The sequence below is a fragment of the Dipodomys spectabilis genome, unplaced genomic scaffold (assembly GCF_019054845.1).
Source record: "Dipodomys spectabilis isolate Male_0828 unplaced genomic scaffold, ASM1905484v1 ptg000154l, whole genome shotgun sequence".
Taxonomy (NCBI): Eukaryota; Metazoa; Chordata; class Mammalia; order Rodentia; family Heteromyidae; genus Dipodomys; species Dipodomys spectabilis.
The window spans coordinates 3,212,540-3,233,423 of record NW_024870831.1 but is presented as its reverse complement, the minus strand read 5'-3'; positions in this window follow the sequence as shown (position 1 = coordinate 3,233,423).

Sequence of the window (20,884 nt, the reverse complement as noted above, 5' to 3'; positions counted from 1 at the left end):
CATCATGTTCCATTGGTATTCATATAGAAAGGAATGTTTTTCTAAGGATCTCTTTCCATTTGGAGTTGGTAGGACCAGGATTCGAACTGTGGGCTCCAGCTCCCACCATTTTAACTCGAGGATAGGGAACTCACTGGTCTGTCCAAGAATTGCAAGACTAATGATTAGGCAGGCACCAGTAGCTCTCAGAAGTCCTTATTGAGGTTTACAAGGCTGTGATAGGAGGATCATAGTCAAATTCACACTAGGCAGGAAAGTCCTTGAGATCCCAGTCCAACTTCAGTGCCAACAAAGCCATAAGTAGAGCTGTGTAGCTCCAGTGGTAGAGAGATATCCCTGATTCGAAGCAGCTCACAACACACACACACACACACACACACATACACACACACACACACACACACACACACAGACATACACACACACACACACACACACACTGCAGTCTAATCTTCTATCTGTTTATATATTGGCTATTCCTAGGGCTTGATCTCAGGTCCTCAAATTTGCCCGCCAACTTCTCTTGCATCAGACTGGTATGCTAACATTTACCCACTCATGAAGTGGGCCTGCTAGGCCCTGAGTTCAATTTACAGAACTGCCAAAAACTTAATCCTGGTGGAAAGCCAATTTTCCCAATTGGTTTCTTTATTGGTGAAATTTCTGGGACTCAGGAATGATGTAGAATGCATAGGCAAATATATGTCTTATGCAATAGGATGCAAAAAATATTATATGTTTAATCATATTCACTAAAATATATAAGAAACAAAACACAAAATAAAATGAATACACTAACTACAATATGCAGTAAAAATGTGTAGGTCAATAAAATTCATGTACTTAAAATATATACGAGTATTTCTTTTTCGAGTGCTAGGACTTGAATTCAGGCCCTAGAAACAGGCCTGACTGTCTTGTCTTCCAGAATGATGATCTTCCCCATCCCCCACAGTGCTGCAGATTTACCCAGACTCTGAGTTCTAATCCCAGGCCTGGCAGAAAAAATGGCATGAATTCCAAGCCAAGAAGCCTCATAATATTTAAATTTTTTTAATGTATGTGTGTATGTATGTATGTAGGTAGGTAGGTATTTTTCTTTTGTCAAGCACAGGGCTTGAACTCAGCTCATGGCAATTCTGCCTCAGCTTTGATCACCCTAGGCTGGGGTGCAGCCACCGGACCCACAGCCGAACCTGAGTTCCTGGGACCCAAAGGCTGACAAGAAAAAAAAAATTAATGCGACACAGGAAAAAAAAAAAAAACTGGCAACTTGCAGATGGCTACCGGTTTTACATTTCTTTTCTTTGCTAGGTGACCATCCTGCGTCTGAATGACCCAGTTGAAGAATGTTGGTAACTTGGCATTGCTGAAGGCTGGCGGGCTATCAGGGAAGCCATAGACCAACATGGTAATATAGGCCCTGTGTTTGAAGCCGGGTCCTGACCCCTACGAATGGAGGGAGATCCTAAGTGTCTCCTTCTTATTCATAGGAATACCAATGGAAGATTATGAATGGCAAGGTTGAAATAGTTGTTTCTGAATACTACAAATAAATAGAGTGATTTTAGGATGCCAATGGATTTCAATGAATATTTTTGACACATTCAAAGAATACTATTATTTACATAGACACAGTAGTTTCAGGACAGTGGTTGATTTAATCAATTATTAAGGATGAAAACAATACTATTAATTACATGGAGGTATACTAAATACCCAAGAATTGATAGGAATGTAGCCTATATAACTGAATAATGTATAGACATCTCTGGCACTCTATAAAAATCAATAATTATTTTTGTACTATCATCAGCATGTCAATCTGTTCTAATTTTGTCAACTCCTAGAGCTGGATCTCAAGTTCTGGAAATACTTGTCAGCTCAATATGCCTCAGGCTGGCATGCTTACACTCATCCATTCATGAATTGGGCCTTGTAGGCTGTGACTTCAGATGCCAGCACTCACAAAAATTGAAACGTGCAGTAAGAAGCCCATGGCAACCCATGTTTTCCTTTTCTGTGAAAGTCCTAGGAATCAGGTGTGAAGTTTCATACATAGTCAAATCTATATCCTATGTAATAAATGTAATAAATATTTCATGTGTAATAACAGTCAATAAAATAAATGGTAAATAAATGAATAAAACAAAAAATAAAATGAATAAATACACTAAGCTCAATATGGGGTCAACATATCGGGTTTGATTTCAGGGCCTGGGAAGTGCCTGGCAGCTGAATTGGTTAGAGGCTGCTGTGCTGACAGTCAGCCATTCATGAATCGAGCCTTCTAGGCCTTGAGTTAGATCCCACCACTGCCAAAAAATACAATCTTGGAGTGAGAAGCCGAGCGTGACACGTTTTCTTTTTCTTTGAAAGTGCTCGGTGACAGGTAGGATGTATAATTCAGATGCAAATCTATATGTTATGTAATGGGATGTCATAAATGTAAAAAATGTCATAGGTGGAAGAGTTCTCACTACAATAAATGAAAAACAGATTGAATTAGTAATGAATCATTCTAGGATAAAATTAGAACCAAAAACTATAGGGTGTGGATTAAGTTTAATATTATATTATTACCAAAATAAAAATGTCATGGAAACATAAATACCTAATAATTGGTGGTAACACATGATGCATAATTTAATAATGTATAGACATCTGTCTCATTCTATAAAATATGAAATTATGTGTATGGATGTATGTACATATGTGATAAACAATAATAGGATATTGAGTAATTTAGTTAATGCTTTATTAATTGTTAACTGGGACACATCATTAAATGTAGACATAAGTTTATAAGTAATAATTGGTGGTAATATCTATAAAATAATAATATACACACATCTTTCTGTGTATATAATGCTTATATATATCAATCTCTATCCATTTATACTTTGTTCACTCCTGGGGCTCCGTGGTTAAGTGCTCACCTAGTGAGCATGAAGCCCTGGGTTCGATTCTTCAGTGCCACATAAACAGAAAACCCAGAAGTTCTACTGTCTTTCAATCAATTGAGTTCTACCCTTGAGCACAAATGATTAGGGACAGTGTCAAAGCCCTTACTAAAGCCCAAGAGTGCCGCCAAAAAGAGGTACTATGTTCTAACTGCAACTATATAAGGACAGTACTTCAAATACCACATGACAGAGCAAGCTAGGAGTCTGGTGCTGACAGCTGCCACCTAACCTGACTTAGCCAGATATAAACTGCTGCAACCCAGCTCCATGGGTACCTCCATCATCCTGGCTTACCGTGGCATAGCCCCTATATCCTGGCCGCTCTGGGGCTTTAAAACCTGGCGGGAAATCTGCTAGACTCTTTGAAATATGACTCAAAGTGGTAGAGTACTAGCCTTGTGCAAGTGTTATTAGAACAATAATATCCCAAGCCTTAAGCTCAAGCTCCATGACTCACCCCCCCCAAAAAAAATAAAACATCCCAGTAAACACTTAGGTGTGAACTTTTGGGTTTGTGAAATGTTCTTCAAAGAATGGTGATATTGATTAGAACACCCTAAGTCTAATTAAAGCTTGTGGAACAGAGCTGTGTGCTGAGTCCTCCATAGGGTACTCTGTGCTGAGTCCTGCACAGGGTGCTATGTGTCGAGTCCTTCACAGAGTGCAGTGTGCTGAGTCCTGCATTGGTGCTGGGTTCTGAATCTTTCATAGGATGCTGTGTGCTGAGTCATGCAAAGAGTGCCATGTGCTGTGTCCTTCACCAGGTGCATTCTTTCATTGGGTCCTTGTAAGATCTCCCCACTGAGATGATTATGCAGACAAGAATATTGAGGCTCAGATATGTCTCCATGGGAGGTACAAAATTATGTATTACTGAAGACTAGTGAGTTGTCTACTACAGACAATTGTTTGCTTTGTTTTTTCTCAGTCATGAACCTTGAACTAGGGGACTAAGCTCTCACCCTTACCTCTTGGGCTCATGACTAGCACTCCACCGCGTGGATCCATGGACCCCCTTGCAGCAAAGGCCACAGCCTATGGGTCTATAGCTGAGGTCTCTCATCCTGCCTTCTCAGGAAGCTGAGATCTGAGGATCTGGGTTCCAAATTATCCCAGACACAAAACTTCCCATGAGCCTATTATCTCCAATTCACTAAGAAACCTGAAGTGGAAGCCAGGTGCTTGTCATGCGTGCCTGTCATCCTAGCTACTCAGGAGGATGAGATCATAGGATCATAGTTCAAAGCCAGCATGGGCAGGAAAGTCCTTGAGACACTTAGCTCCAATGGACCACCAGAAAAGCTGAAGTGGCTTTTGGCTCAAGTGGTAGAGCACAAGACTTGAGCTGAAGAGCTCAAGAACAGCATCCAGGCCCAGACATCAACTCCTACAATAATAAAGAAAAAAACAAACTAACAAACCTGAAGTATAGGGCTGAACAAACCTGAAGTATGGGTCAATAATGTTTCTTTCTTTCTTCTATAGCTCAAGAACTCTAAGAACATTTAGAGTGCAAGTACTTCTCATCACCAAGGAAAACACAGAAATCTCTTGACCATCTGACCTTTCAGAAGTGGAAGTTAGAGTGTCATAGACTTTTCTGCCCTGGCTGGCTTCACCCTGTGATCCTCAGACCTGAGCCTCCTGAGCTAGGATGACTGGCCTGAACTACTGGTGTTCTGCTAGGTTCAGAACTGTGGTGACTTTGACAGTACAAGTCAACTGCTTATCACAAAGGGCTTGGAGATCATATTAAGCCTTTCAACACTGGATCTTTAAGAAGCCTGTAGGACACAAGATTACAATGATAGAATCTGAGAGGCTGGACATATGGATGTGTTACACTTGAAACTTAAGCTATGACTCCAATTCTGTTATACATCAGTGTTCATTTTCCAAAAGATGTTCTCATAACTAGCAAATAGGAAAAGTACCTTGATTAATCCTCACTTTTTTCCCAATTGTGTGTCTTGAACTCAAGCCTAGCCACTGTCCTTTAGACCCTCAGATCAAGGCGAACAGTCAACCACTTGAGCCACAGTGCCACATGGGGTCTTTTCGTGGTTCACTGGAGATAAGAGTCTAACAGGCTTTCCTTGATTGGCTGTCTTTGAACTGTGGTCTTCAGGTCTCAACTTCCTAAGAAGCTAGAGTTCCATGTGTGAACCACTGACATTTCGACTATTGTTTTTGGCAGTCCTTGGGATTGATCTTAGGGCGTGGGTACTGTCTCTGAGCTCCTTTTTCTCAAGGTTAGCCACTTGGGCCACTCCACAGCTTCTGGCTTTTTCTGAGTATGTGGCACTGAGGATTAAACCCTGGCATTCATGCATGTTAAGCGAGCTCTTTACCACTAACCCACATTTGTAGCCCCCCTCTTACAATTTTATCCCTCACTTGCCTATTCTCAGGAAAAGGTTTCTGACTATAAATCATTTAAAGAAATCCCAATAGGAAGATGTCCAAATATTGTATAAAGCTCATACTTGGTAGAGACTCTAAACATGTGAAGACTGTGACAAATGCTTCCATTTAATTATGTATTATGTTTCAACACTTAATAAAATATTAATAAAAATGAGCAAATATCCTAAATTATTGTATAGAATTTTATTATAGATGTGCAAATTGAATAAATATTATGTGTATAATAATACTAAATACAATAATCAATCAATAAATGAATAAAAGAAAAACAAAATACAAAATCAATAATAAAAATCATAATATGAAATTAACATACATATGTAAGTGTATATCATATATTAAACATGTACAGAAACATTTTTTCCATTGCAGAGCCTTCATTCAGGCCCTGGGTACTCTAGCCTGAATTTCCTTTCCTCAAGGACCGTGAGCTTTGCCTTCACCCATGGTATAAAGAGTTACCTGGACAATGATCTCAAATCCTAGCAATGGCAGAAATACTGGCCCCAGTTCCAAGACAGTGACTTCTTTTTTTTTAATGCAAGCAGTTATGTTTACTCAGTTCCATACTGAACATTTAAAAAAAAAGCAGTTTGGAATTTGTACAGCTTTTCAGACATCCTTTCCTTACCTCTAAATTGTTTCTCTGAGTATGACATTGTTTCTCTTTTTTTGTACTTTTTTATTGCAAAAGTGTTTTACAGAGCGGTTACAGTTACAGGAGCAAGGTAATGAGTACATTTCCTATTGAGCATTGTTGACTCCTTCTTTGTTTCCCCCTACCATCCCTTCCCTCCCATCTCCACAACTACTTCACCCTGCCGAGGTCAGTGACTTAGTTTTGCTTTTGTGGTTGGCACGGTGTTTGAACTCAAGTAGTGGCAACTCTTCCCTCATATTGCTACAAATTTACCAACACCCTGAGTTCAAATCCCAGGCTAGGAAAGAAAACTGGCAGAAATTCCAAACTAGTGAGCTTTATTTTTTTTATTTAGTTAAATAATTAATATTTTTATTTATTTATTTATCTATTAGCCATCCATGGGACTTCAACTCAGGTCGTGAAAACACTTCCTCAGCTTGGATCTCCCTAGGCTGGAGTGCAGTCTCCAGACCCATAGCCGATCCTGAGATCCTAGGCCAGAGGGCTTGCAGGAAGAAAACAAAAAGCTGGAAAGCACAAAAAGTCGTGAGCTGAAGAGGGCTGGCATTTTATGATTTTTTTTGGGCATGGTGACCATCCTGACACCAATGGCAGGAGATCACAAGAGACTCATTCCTATGCATGGGAACACCAATTGAATGAGTAGTTCATGCATCCGTCTAGTCTAAAATTGGATGCATTAGTCCTAGAATGCTGATTGCTCTTAACGTAGAGTTTATCAAGCATGAAAAGAATAATATTCCTTCATTGGTGGTAGAATAAATACCTAAGAGTTGGTATGAATGTAGTAGGTGTCATTCAATCATAGATAGACAGCTCCGGCACTCTTTAAAAATATATATTTATTTGTATACCACCGTCTGCCTATCCATGTATCGCTGTTTTGGCCAAACATGGAGGTCGATCTCAGTGCCTGGGAACCACTTGACATCTTCATTGGCTAGAGGGTCCCATGCTCAAACTCATCCATTCATGAATTGGGCCTGCTAGGCACTGAGTTCAGATCCTCACAGTGCCAGGCATGATGGAGAACACATCTAAAATCTAGATTCCATGTGATAGGAAGTAAACAATGTAATAAATGGTAGAGGTGTCATCAGAGTCAATAAAATAAATGGTCAATAAATAAAATGAGAAAAAAAATTTATAAATGCACCAAACACAATATAGACTGAACATCTGAACGGAAGTATAAATCCTACCATTTAAATGTATATAAGAAGTATCTTTTCCAGGACTAAGGCTTGAATTCAGTCCCCCTAGGAGGAGGGAATGGCGGGAAATCCTGAGATACTCGTTTCTGAAACTAGGAAGAGCGATCGATCACATCCTTGAATGAGTAGTTCGTGCATGATGTGAATAGGAAATGATACATAAGACTCATGTGGTATAGATTATTTGTAAAGAAGAGTTGATGAAGCATGACAATAATCATTATATACATGAAATGGATGCATCAGAAAAGATCCAAATATAGGTACTCACAGATTAGATTCCATCACAGGTCACCACAATCCTACTCTATACATTTATGTACTTATTTGCATTTTACCTTCAGCTTATTAATGGATGACTATTGTGCTCCCCACTCTCCCCCCAGGGGGCTCAAACTCAGGTACTGGGAATGTCTAGCTCCTTTGTCGTTCACAGGCTGGTGTACTCATGTGGACCCATTCACCAATTGTGCCTGCTAGGCCCCGAGTTCAGATCCCAGCGCTGCCAAAAGATTCATCCTGATTTCAGAAGCCAATTGTTGCATTTATTTTCCTTTCCTGTGCAAGTCTTGGGTCTCAGCTAGGATGCAGAATCCATGGGCCACCCTGTGGTCATGGGAACAGGTTGCTATCCATGGCAGCCCAGTTATACCTGTCATCATATACATAAGAAAATACACAATACATCCATGAATAGCATACAAAATAAACACAATAAGTACACTCAATGCACGATGCAGTCCACACACGGAATTGAATATACATCCCATGTTTCAATGATGCATTGAGCACTATTTTGGCCTCCCTGTGGCTTTATCTCAGTTCATGGGAAGAGCCCATCTCCTTAGTGGCTCACAGTCTGCTGTGATCATGTGGACCGATTGGGCAGTTGGGCCTCCTAGGCCCCGAATTCTAATCCCAGCACTGCAAAAAATTCACCCTGATGTGAGAAGCCAGTCGTTGCCCCTGTTTTACTTTGCTGTGCAAATTCTGGGTCTCAGCCAGGATGACTGCACCAAACGCAAGATGCAGCCCACCCATGTTTGGAAATATAGATCCTTGGTTTAATTATGCATTTATGACTATATTGGCTTCCCAACAGGGCTCAATCTCAGGTCCCAGGTATGGCCTGGCTTCTTATAGGTTCACAGGCTGCTGTTCTTAACAGCACAGCATTCAACAATTGGGCCTGATAGGCCTTGAGTTCAAATTCCAGCACTGCCAAAAGATTCACTCTGATGGGGGAAAACCAAGGTTGCATATGTTTTCCTGTTCTGTGAATATCCTGGGTCTCATCGAGGATGGAGAATGCTATATAAGCAAATCTATAGCCATGGGAATAGGTTGTCATCCATGTTATATCTGTCACCATATTCAATAAAATGCACACTACATCAATGAATAAGACACAAAATAAAAAGAGTAACTACACTGAATGAAAGATGCATACCACTCCTGTAGGTAAAGAGAGATCCTTTGTTTAAAAAAGGTGAGGTTGCGATTATGTCCAGTGCTGGGGCTTCAAATCAGGCCCTAGACCAGGCCTGAAATTCTAGTCTTCAAGAATGGTGAGCTTCCCCTTCCCCCACAGTGCAACAGAGATACACAGACCTGAGTTCAAATCCCAGCACTGACAAAATATTCATCCTGATATCAGAAGCCAGTTGTTGTACACGTTTTCCTCTCCTGTGAAAGTCCTGAGTCTCAACCAAGAAGGGGAATTTATAGGCAACCCTAAAACCATAGGAACAGGTTGTTATCCATGTCAGTAAAGTTATACCTGTCACCATATTTAGTAAAATACAAAATACCTCCATGAAATAGAGACAAAATAAGGAGAAGTCCACTAAATACAAGATGCTGTTGACACATGGATGTCAATACAGATTGTATGTTTAAATTATGAATTTATGACTATAGTGGACCACCTTGGGGATCAATGTCAGATCCTGGGAATGGCCTAGCTCCTTAGTTCACAGGTTGGTGTGTTCACCTTGAAGAATTGGCCAATTACTCCTACTAGGCCCTGATATCCTGGGTGATCCTGAGAATCCTCACATGGTGGAGAACATTTCTACAAATCTAGATGCTCTGTGATAGGATATCATCAATGTAATAAACGGAATGGGTTTCATCATAGTACAATAAATGGTAAATAAATGAATAAAAAAAAAATTTCAAGGAACAACCACACCAAACATGTATGGACTGAACATCTATAGGTAAGTATAAATCCTATCTTTACAATATATATATAAATAGTATGTTTCCAGGGCTGGGGTTTGAATTCAGGACTAGTGAACAGGCCTGACTTTCTTATCTTTAAGTACAGTGATCTTCCCCTTTATCCACATTGCTGCAGATTTACCCAGATCCTGAGTTCAAATCCAAAGCCTGTAAGAATAAACTGTGTGAATTGCAAGCCAGGGAGCTAAATTTTTTATTTTACTTTTCTCAGTACGGGGCTTGAAGTCAGGTTGTGGCAACTCTGCCTCAGCTTCGATCACCCTAGGCCGGGGTGCAGCCACTAGATCTACAGCTTCTGCTGGGATCCTAGACCCCAAGGTCTTGCAAGGAAAGCAATTCGCAGAAAAAATGTGGCCTTTTTATGTTTCCTTCCTTTGCTTGGTGACCCTCATGGGTCTGAAGGACACTGTTGCAAAGGGTACTTCACCTTGCAAAGCTGAAGGCTGGCAGACTACCTGGGAAGCCATAGGCCCACATGGAAACATAGGCCCTGATTTCGAATGTCCTTCCTAACACCAACCAATGGCAGGATATACTAAGAAAATGGTTCCCATCCATAGGAAGAACAATGGAATATTGTCAAGGTTCAATGAGTTGATCATGAATGATGCTCCTATAAAATTAGACAGCAGCATTTCAGGAAGCTAATTGATTTTATTTCATATTTATGAAGCATAAAAAGAATATTATTAATTACAGGAATGCAATAATTTCAGGACACTGATTGATTTCATTAATAGTATAAGGATGAAAACAATAACATTAATTACATGGACGCATGATTAATACCCAGGAATTGGTAGGAATGTATAGTCTATATAACTGAATAATATGTAGACATCTGATACTCTGTAAAAATACATATTTATTAGCATACTTCCTTCTGCATGTCAATCTGTTCTTATTTTGTTAACCCCTGGGGCTTGAGCTCAGGTCCTGGTAACAGCCTGTCTGCTCAATTTGCCCCAGGATGGCGTGCTGACATTCATCCATTCATGAATTGGGCCTTGTAGGCTTTTAGGCCATGAATTCATATGCCAGCACTCCCCAAAAATGAATTGTGGAGTAGGAAGTTGATGGTGACACATGTTTTCCTTTTCTGTGAAATTCCTGGGTGTCAGGAATGAAGTGGAATACATATGCAGACCTCTATCTTATGTTATCAATGTAATCAATGTTTATGTGCCATAATAGTCAAAATAAATGGTCAATACATGAATAAAACAAAAAATAAAATAATTGTACTGAATGCAATATGGAGTCAACATATGTATATGAATATAAATCATATATGTAAATTGTACATGAATAGGGTGTTTTCTAGTGGTGGGAATCAATTTCAGGCCTAACGAATAGACATGAATTTCTTGACTTCTAGAAGTCCAGTTTCATCTTCCCACACAGTGTAACAGAGTTACCAAGACCACGGGTTCCAATCCCAGTCTCGGCAGAAAAATGGCAACTTTATAGTATGTAAAAGTATAATAATTCTAAGGTATTTCATTATACCTCCATCTTATTAATATGATTGTTTAAATGCTTCATAAAATATTAACTAACATCGATCAGTGTCCTATAACATAATTGTGTATAATTTTATCCTAGAATCATTCAAGAACTGCTCTTTCAATCATGACATATATCATATTCCATTGGTAATCATATGGACAGGAATAAGTTTCTTAGGATCTCCTTCCATTTGGAGTTGGCAGGACCAAGATTCTAACTGTGGGCTCCCACCACTTAAGCCCGAGGATAGGGAACTCACCAGTCTGTCCAAGAACATCAACAAGACCAATGATTAGTCAGGCACCAGTGGCTCTCAGCAGTCCTCCTTGATACTTACAAGGCTATGATGGGAGGATCATGGTCGAAGTCACCCTAGGCAAGAAAGTCCAACTTTATTGCCAACAAATTATGGCTCTAGTGTGGAAGGCCAGCCTTGATCAAAACCAGCTCACAGGCTGTGCTCATATCCTGCATATAAGGTCTAGGACTGGGAACAAACAGACATATAGAACAATCTGTGAAGCCATCCAGCTAAATGAGGTCACCCTCTTGTCTCCAACTTAACTGCACATTGTGCCTTGGGAAAAGGGCTGGGGGAGCTGCTAACTTCTTGACTCCCCCCATGCTGCTTGCATCACAGGATTCTGGCCACACCCCCATTCTTTCATAGTTCTTTCTGACGAATGAGATACAAGAATAATGGCCACGCCCACATTCCATGCTGCTTGGTAGCACCAGGATTGCCTCTGTTAGTTTACAACACTACCAGCAATTGAAGAAGGTAGAGATGGCTGAGTGGTGAGGAAGAGACTCCAGGCAACTTTGGAATATAGAAGGAAATTGAGATGCCTGCCCACACCCCGGCTTCCTTCCGTCCTTCCCAAGGTGCAGAATTTCAAACATCAGGCAATGGCACCCTGCCAGGCCGCTTAAAGCCCCAACCTGCTTCATGTCCCTGGTTCTTTGCTCTGAGGCCATGTGTCTGCAATGCCACTGCCATCGCTGCTCGCCCCACCTGGAGCAGCCTAAAGTAAGATCTCCCAGCAGCACAGGTCAGTGGCTGCCCCCAAACCACCCCTACCCTGGGTTAGACACCATTCTGGGGGCACCATGACCCCCTACTTGTGTCCTCTCCCTGGCTCTGGGGAGCCACCTTTCTGTCTTGGGCATTTCTGAAACAGAGACTCAAGATATGCTGTGGCTGGGCTGGATCGAGGTCCTCCTATCTATGACAGGTATGCTTCACCAGGCCTGGTCCTCTGGAGTTGGGATGGTAGACATATAACAATATGCGCAGTCATCGATTTAGATGAATTTCGCAAACTTTTAGACCACAGCAGCTGATTCTTTTTTTCTTCATATTTTTTATAGTGAAAATACTGTACAGAGGGGTTAAAATTACATGGGCAAGATAATGAGTACATATCAAGCATTGTAGCCACCTCCTTTGATTCCCCTTCCCATCCCATCCTTTCCCCATCCCTCTACCCGACCCTCCATCTCCCCCTAACAAAGTTGTAAAGTTCATTTTCGACATAGGACTTGTATGTCTCATTGTTGCAATGGGTCAAACTGTAATCCCTATTTAAATGATTTTCTTTCCCTTCCCCTCCATAAATTATAACAACATAAAATACAGTGAAAGCAGGGATTATACCGTGGGGGAGGGACATAAAAAGAAACAAAGAAATAAACTTATAAGTGTACTAGAAAAAATGGAATGAAAGTAAAAATTTTTGAATACATATCTTAGGGTTCATTTCCCTAACACCAACTTATCTGACCTTTTCTGCTTGAGTCAGACATATACTAGTGATTGCAAATAAGGTAAACCATGAGACCTATGTTTCTTTGGGCCTGGTTTACTTCACTTAATATAACTTTTTCCAAGTCTTTGCATTTCCTAAGAAATGGAGCAATGTCATTCTTTCTGATGGAGGAATAGAATTCCATTGTGTATATATACCACATTTTCTTGATCCATTCATCTACTGAGGGGTATCTGGGTTGGTTGCAGATCTTAGCTATGGTAAATAAGGCTACAATAAACATAGTCGTGCTGGTAGCTTTAGTGTGCTCTTGTTTGTGAACATTTGGGTAAATGTCCAAGAGTGGGATTGCTAGGTCATAGGGGAGTTCTATGTGGAGTCTTATGAGAAACCTCCATACTACTTTCCAAAGTGTTTGAACAAGTTTACACTCCCACCAACAATGAAGTAAGGTTCCCTCCTGTCCACATCCCCTCCAGAATCTGCTGTTATTAGAGTTCTTGATTATAGCCATTCTAACTGGGGTGAGGTGGTATCTCAATGTTGTTTTGATTTGCATTTCTTTTATGGCTAGAGAGGTTGAGCATTTCTTCATGTGTCTATTGGCCATCCTTCTTTCCTCTTTAGAGAGTTTCTCTTTAAGCTTTTATCCCACTTATTTATTGGGCATTTGTTTCTTTGTGGATTTGTTGTTGAGGATTTAATTTTTTTGAATTCCAGGTATATTGTAGATATGAGATGCTTGTCTGTTGTATGGCTAATGAAGTTTTTCTCCTAGTCCGTGGGCTTTCTATTCATCTGGCTAGCTATGTCCTTTGCCATACAGAAGCTCTGCAATTTCATGCAATGACATTTGTCCAAACTTTCTTTGATTTATGTGTTTCTGGGTCTCTATTAAGAAAATTTCAGCCTGTGACAAAGAGACTTAGGATTTCTACTATTCAATCTCGTAATGTTTTCAGAGTGTCTGCTTTGTCATCGAGGTCTTTGATCCATTTGGTGTTGATTCAAGTTCAGTGTGATATATAAGGATCTAGCTTTAGTTTTCTACAAGTAGTTAACCAATTTTGCCAGCACCATTTACTGAAGAAACTGTCTTTCTTCAATTGTATTTTGTTAGCTCCCTTATCGAATATTAGAAGTCTATAAGTCTGTAGGTCCATTTCTGGGTTTTCAATTCTGTTCCATTGGTCATGAGGTCTGTTCTTGTGCCAGTACCAAGCCAGTTTGATTACTATTGCTTTGTAGTTCAGATTGAAATTGGGTATTGATATTCCTCCAGCACTGTTCCTTCTGTTGAGGATTATTTTTGCTATTTGGGGTATTTTATTATTCCCTATGAATTATTGGATTGCTTCTTCTATTTCCTTGAAGAATGAGGTTGGAATATTGATAGGTATCGCATTGAATTTGTAGATAGCCTTGGGAAATATTCCCATTTTCACGATGCTGATTTTTCCATTCCAGGAACATGGCAGTTTTTGCCATTTTCTAAGATCTGTTTCGATTTCGTTTTTCAAGTTTTTAAAGTTTCATCATAGAGGTCCTTCAGTTCTTTGATTAAGTTAATTCCGAGGTATTTTATTTTTTTGTAGGGCTATTATGAATGGAGTGGCTTTCCTAATTTCAGCCATACTTTTCTCATTGTTGTTATACAGAAAAGCCATTGATTTTGGGAGGGTTAATTTTATACCCTGCTACTTTGCCAAAGTTTTGAATCAGCTTGAGTAATTTGAGAGTGGAGTCTATAAGATTCACTAACTACAAGATCATGACATCTGCAAAGAGGGAGAGTTTTAATTCTTCTTTCCCTATTTGGATCCCCTTTAGGTTTCCATCTTGTCTTATTCCTGTAGCTAGACATTCTAATGCTAGATTGAAGAGAAGTAAAGAGCTTGGACATTCATGTCTCGATCCTGAGTTAAGAGGAAATGGCTTTAGTTTTTCACCATTAAGTATAGCGTGGCTGTAGGTTTATCATATACAGCCTTTATTGTATTGAGGAAAGTACCATGGATTCCTAATTTTTCCAGAACCTTCATCATAAAGAGGCATTAGATCTTGTCACATGCCTTTTCGGCATCTATTGAGATAACCGTGTGGTTCGTATCCTTGCTCCTGTTGATGTGATGAATTATATTAATTGATTTGCGTATATTGAACCAGCTTTGCATCCCTGAAATGAATCCTGTTAGGTGATGAATTGTTTGAATGAATTGTTGAAGTCGATTGGCCAAAATTTTGTTGAGAAGTTTTGCATCAATGTTCATCAAATAAATGGGTCTATAGTTCTCTTTCTGTGTTGATTCCCTGTCTGGTTTGGGGATGAGGGTTATTATGGCTTCATAGAATGAATTCAGTAGTGAACTTTCTCTTTTAATTTCATTGAAGAGTTGAAGTAGTATTGGTGTGAGGTTTGTTTTGAAGGCCTTATAGAATTCTGCTGTAAAGCCATCTGGTCCTGGGCTTTTCTTAGATGGGAGGTGTGTTATTGCTGTTTCTATTTCAATGCTTGATATGGGCCTGTTAAAATGTTTTAACTCATCCTGGTTTAGTTTCGGAATGTCAATATTTGCTAGGAAAATGTCCATTTCTGCTAAGTTCTCAAACTTATTAGCATAAAGTTTTGAGAAGTATTCCTTTATAATGTTCTGAATCTTGATTGTTTCTGTGGTGATGTTTCCATTCTCATCAATGAGTTAATTTATTTGGGTGTGTTCTCATCTTTTTCTGATAAGATTTGCTAAGGGTCTGCCAATTTTGTTAACCTTTTCGAAGTAACAACTCTTTGTTTTCTTGATTCTTTCTATTTTTTTGGATACTAATTCATTTAATTCTGATTTTATTTTAATTATTTCTTACAGTCTACTGGATTGGGGATTATCTTGCTGCTCTGTTTCAAGGAGGCTCAGATGTCTTATCATAATGGTTGGTTTCAGGTCTCTCCAATTTGTTGATGTAGGAACTCAGAGCTATAAACTTGCCCCTGAGTACTGGCTTTGCTGTGTCCCAGAGGAACAGGTAATTTCTGTGTTCATTTTTGTTGAATATCATGAACATTTGAATTTCCTCCATGAGTTACAGGACTTTCTTTGGTGGCTTTTGGTGTTGAGATCTAATTTTATTCCCTTGTGGTCAGAGAGAATGCAAGGTATAACTTCAATGTTTCTGAATTTGGACAACTTTGCTATGTGGCCTATAATGTGGTCTATTTCAGAAAACATTCTATGTGCTGCTGATAAGAACATGTATTCTGATGCTAATGGCTGAAATATTCGGTAGATGTCTGTGAAATCTAGTTGATCTATGCAATTGTTTATAGCTCCGCTTTCTCTGTTGAGTTTTTGTCTAGTTGGTCTATCTAGTGGGGAAAATGGTGCGTTAAATGCCCCAACAATTAATGTCTTTGGATCTCTGTGGGATTTGAGGGAAAGTAGTATTTCTTGAATAAATTTGGGTGCTCCGTTATTTGACGAATAGATATTTAGAATTGTAATATCCTCCTGAAGGAGAGATCACTTAATTAGCATGGAGTGACCTTCTTTACCTCTTCTCACGAATTTTAATTTGAAGTCTATTTTATTTGATATTAGGATTGCAATTCCTGCCTGTTTACGGGGGCAGTTTGTTTTGTGGATTTTGTTCTAGCCTTTCACATTGAAAATGTGTTTGTTTTTATGGGCAAGATGTGACTCCTGAAGGCAGCAGATAGAAGGATCTTGCTTTTTAATCCAACTAGATAGTCTATGTCGCTTAATTGGAGTCCGTTAAGGTTGAAAGATAGGACTGAGAGGTATTTGGGAATACCTGCCATTTTATCCACCTTATTGGGGGCTGAGGCAACTGGGTTCTTCCTGAGGTTATTGGATTCTCAGTTTGGATGCAATTTCTTGGCCTTTATTGTGGTCTTGTTGGTTTTCTATGTGTAAGACGTCTATAAGAATGTTTTGTAGCCCTGGTTTGGTGGAGGTATATTGTTTCAATTTTTCTTTGCTATGGAAAGTTTTTATTTGACATTCAGTTATGGAGAGTTTATCTGGGTACAGAATTCTTGGTTGATAGTTGTTTGTCTTTAGGGCATGGCATACATCATTCTGGGCTCTTTTTGCTATGATTGTCTCCGCTGAGAAATCTGAGTTGATTCTAATTGGTTTTCCTTTATAGGTGATTGATCTTTTCTCCTTGACAGCTTTAAGGATATTTCCCTTATTCTGAGTTGATCCTGTGTGGATTATAATGTGACAGTGGGATGTCCTATTCTGGTCCGGTCTATTTGGGGTTCAAATAGCTTCTGGTATCTGAATAGGCCTATCTTTTTGCATGTTTGGGAAGTTCTCTGCTAGGATCCTGTTAAACAAATTTCATAGACTATTAACTTCTGTCTGTAGGTTCTCCTCTACAGCCATTATCCTCAGATTAGGCCCTCTGATGGTGTCTTCCAAGTGTTGAATAGATCTATCATATTACTTGGATTTGTCTTGGATGGTTGTATTTTCTTTCTTTATAATATCTAGGCTGTCTTCAATCCCGGAAATTCGATCTTCTGCATAGTGTAACCTGCTATCAAGAATTCATACTTTGTTTTTATTCCTTTTTCTTATAGTTGGTCGGCTTTGATGGCTTCAAATTCTTTGTTGGAGCATTGTTTTATATCTTGTATGAACTTCTTTAATTCCTTAATTTGGTTTTCAGTGTTTATTCTCAAATCACTTAGTTGATTGGTTAGTCCCATTCCTTCTGTTGAGTTCCATTCAGCATTCCCTTTGTGGTCTCCCTGACTTCTTTCAGTTCTCTGTTTATGGATTCCATGAATGCCTTTAGTGATCTTTCTGCATTCTAATCCAGCTCTCTCAAATCCTGTATTACTCTTTGCTTAGCTTCTTCACGTTCATGCAGTTCCTGTAGTTCTCATTGATTTATCTCAGCCTTCTCATGACATTCCTTTATTTCTCTTTGAGTGTTCTCAAGCTGCTCATGCAATTCCTGTATCTATCGTTGAGTAGCATCCTCACACTCATGATATTCTTGTATTAACTTTTGTTTTGCCTCCTCTCTCTTCCTATCACGCTCATTCAGAGTCCTTTGCAGGTTTTCAATATTTTCATTTACCATGTTTACCAGTACTGTTTGTAGAGCTTTTTGGGAATTCTCCTCTGGATTATTCATTATCTTTTCTGTCACCTGATTATCATGAATGGGAGTTGAAATACCCGGACATGCCATTTTTGTTGTGTTTTTCCTGGTTGCTCTGCCCATTTGAGATGAAAGTAATGCGAGTTTTGTGCTAGCAAACTATTTTAAGGCAAGCATCAACCAAAGTCTATAGTTGCAAAGTCAAAAATCTGCAAAAATCTAGTTCAGCAGATATACCTATTCAACATCAAACAACTATGTACTAATGGGCTATGAACTGTAAAGAAGAATTTGGCAAACAGAAATTATTAAATTTAGGGAGAGATATGGGTAAAAATAGGCATATAGGGATATGTAAAGGCTGTGGGAGAGTTAACTCAATCCTAATCAAAAAGCGGGAAATAGGTTGGATAGAATGATAGTAGAGAGACAGAAAATAAGAAGAAAGAGAAAGAAAAATGACAAAAAAAATAGAAAAACAAAAATTAAAAATTAAGAAGTGCAACACTTATGCAAAATTGGAAATGTAATATTCAGAGAAGAACGTGGATAGAATAAGATAAGGGGGGATAAAAAGGAGATGTGAAAAACTTAAAAATAAAAATGCTTAAAATATTATATAGGTATAAAGAGATAGTACTGCTATTAAGGAATTTATGTCTAATAGGTTTTAAATTGAGTAATAAATTTCTGGATTAAGAGTGTACACAATGGGACTGAGGTCTAATAATCAACTATTGGCATATCTGAGGATGAGCAGAACATCAATTATGTCAGGCAAAGAAGAATGAAAAAGAAGAAAAAATGAAAAGAATGAGAAGGAAAGAAAAAAGGACCAACTGGTCAGTAGAGCTAAACAAAAAAATTTATAAAAGAAAAAAAAGTACACACACATATACACCTAAAATAAAAATTATAATAGGAACAAAAAAAGTTAATAGAAAACAAAAAAATTAAAAGTTAAAAATTAAAAATTAAAAAAAATACTTTTAGAAAAATTTTTTATAAAAGGTACAAAAAAAGAGTTCTTACATTTTTTTTTGAGGGGGATGGGAAGATCCTGTATCTCCCTGTGTCCTTAACCTGTCTCTTGTTGGAGTCTCTGGTCTGCTTGTGGTTTTTCATTTTCCTGTGGCTTGAATGGTTTCTTAAGTCAGTTTGAGCAGGCAGAAAAATCACAGCAGACGATTCTTGACCACAGGTGAAGCTCTGGGTAGGGTCGCAACCATCGAACCTCATTCTCCTCACAGGACAGTTGTGAGGAAAAAAGGGATTATACAGAGGGATCTCTGGAGCTTGGCTAAGCACAGAGGGAGTGGCCATCAGAGAAGGTTCTTAGCAATTCTGTGAGCAAATGACGGGAAGATACCCGGAAAGGGCTCAAGTGGGCCCTGTTATTAATCGTGCAACAGATGTGGGATCATCAAACAAAACATGGCTGTATTTCATCATTACCCTATGCCCATGAGGAAGAGGATCCTTCAATGTGTTGAGTTTTGCAGCTGGCGAAACCAAGGCACAGAGAAGCCAGGTGACCTACTTATGACTTCAACTTCACAGGAAGCTCTGCCTGACTTCGCTACCATGCTCCCTAGGACAATGGGTGCTATTCAGTCCACTTCTTGTGTTAGGAAGTTCACTTCTTGTCAGTCGTGGGGCTGGAACTCTAGGCCTGGGAGCTGTTCCCGAGAGCCTCAGCAAAAGGCTAGTGCTCTACCACTTGAGCCTACAGCACTACTTCTGATTTTCTGGTGGTTCTTTGGAGATAAGAGTCTCACAAACGTTCCTGCCTGGGCTGGTTATGAAGCATGATCCTCATATCTCAGCCTCCTGTGTAGTTAGGATTAGAATTCTGAGTTACCGGCACCAGACTTAATTGTAATTCTGACTTTTTTCTCTCTCTTTCCCAAGACCTGGTTGAATGGGTGCTGGAAGAGGGGGCCCAGCATCCCCATGTGGATGGAACCCAAGGTGGCCCTCTCATTCTGGAGGTGGGCTGTGGGTCAGTAGCTGTCTCGCTAGCTTGTTGAAACAGATTCGTGAGATAAGCCCTTCTGTTCCCTGGCTAGACCGTGACAGTGCTTCATTGTGCATCCAGCCTTACTAGACTTATTGTATTGTATTTCTTTCTACATCATTTTCTAGCACCTGGCCAAAAGTATGATATATAGTTACGGAATGAAAATGTAATGCTATCTTAGGAAAGTTATTTAGGGCTCTGGGAATTTGGCTTCATGGTATGGTGATTGCCTAGCAGCCATGAAACCGTGGGTTCATTCCTTAGTAACACATTAAAAAAAAACACTGGAAGTGGTGCTGTGCCTCAAGTGGTAGAGTGCTAGCCTTGAGCTAGAAAAAAAAGACCTCAGGAAAATTCCCTACCCCTGAGTTTAAGCCATTCGACTGGCAAAAAGTACAAAAACAAAACAACAAGAAAAACATTTAGTTAGTAAATGCAAAATAAAGAAACCATACTTGGAATATATAATTGCTTCTTCCATACCGACACCTGACAACAGTCCCTAATTTATGTACTTTACTTATGTTAAGGTACTGTGTTAAGATACTGTGTTGAAAAACGTTTTGTTCATTAAGTCACAGCAATTAATGCCAGGAATGTGCTTAGATGTCAGTTAAAGTTTAATTCTGGAAATTCAATGATTCCAGGATTTGTGTCTTCACTGCTAATCACAAAGAGAAGGGTAGGCTAAGTGTGATTTTGAAATCTTTTTGGTGAGTTATGTCACCAAAAAGGCAGTGGAAAATTAATAGTTGTGAAAGAAAATTAGGAATACCTCCAGATAGAAGGAATAAATGATAGTAATTAAGGTATACCAGAAACTGTTATAGAGAACCACTTTTGATTATTGTAGAACTTGTTGTCAACTAGGCTTTTCCTCATTGCTTTTAGCATTCTAAATCTCTTAAACTGGCTCTTAGTCTCTGTGTGATAAA